Below are 866 nucleotides of genomic sequence, written 5' to 3'. Positions count from 1 at the left end.
ATTTGTGAGAAGGGGGGGGGATGTCACCAGTATGGCACACTGCCTCATTGTTGAGTCTAAATAAGTGCTATATTATAATATTAATAGTCAGTGGCATAGCGTGGGGGGTGCAGGGGGGGCCGGCCGCACCGGGCGCAACATCTGGGGGTTAGGGTTAGGGGGCGCAAATCCACGGGTTATGGGGCGCAAATCCACGGGTTAGGGGGCGCAAATTACTTGCCTTGCCCCGGGTGCTGACAACCCACGCTACACCACTGTTAATAGTAGACTGGCTTTTAATGAGGGGGAAATAAGCAGCAAGCTTTTCAAAACACACACAGTCCCTTAAAGAACATTCTGTATAACCTGGCCTGGTAGTCAATGTGCTATTGAAGGGAATTACGACTGGACAAATTTTGTTTCCAAAAACAAGAGGTAGATTCCAAAATGGTATATATGATCTGAGGAACAGAAGAGCAAATGTGTCACTTTAGTAAGATATGACAGATAATTTTAGAATTTTTCTGTGCACCTTCAGTCACAGTTGGAAGGGACCCTGAGAATCATCTAGTCCAAACCCCTGCATTGCAAGAATATCCAGCTGTCCTATATGGGGATTGAACCTACAACCTAGGCATTGTCAGCACCACACTCTAACCAACTGAGCTATCCAGTCAATCATGAAACTGAGTGTTTATCTCCAATCACAAGTCTAATATAATGGGACACAAAAAGATATCCGTAACTGATAGCCCAACCATACAAGTGTTGGTATGTTCAGGTGCCCCTCAGTGGCAACAGCAGGAGGTAAAAAGTCCCAGCAGGAAAATATTCAAACAATTGAGAAGTGATAATTTAATAGGCAGGCAATTAAAATAACTGTCCTC

Source organism: Podarcis liolepis (assembly GCF_965112155.1).
Source record: "Podarcis liolepis genome assembly, chromosome: 4".
Lineage (NCBI taxonomy): Eukaryota > Metazoa > Chordata > Lepidosauria > Squamata > Lacertidae > Podarcis > Podarcis liolepis.
Note: the sequence above shows the minus strand (reverse complement) of the source record.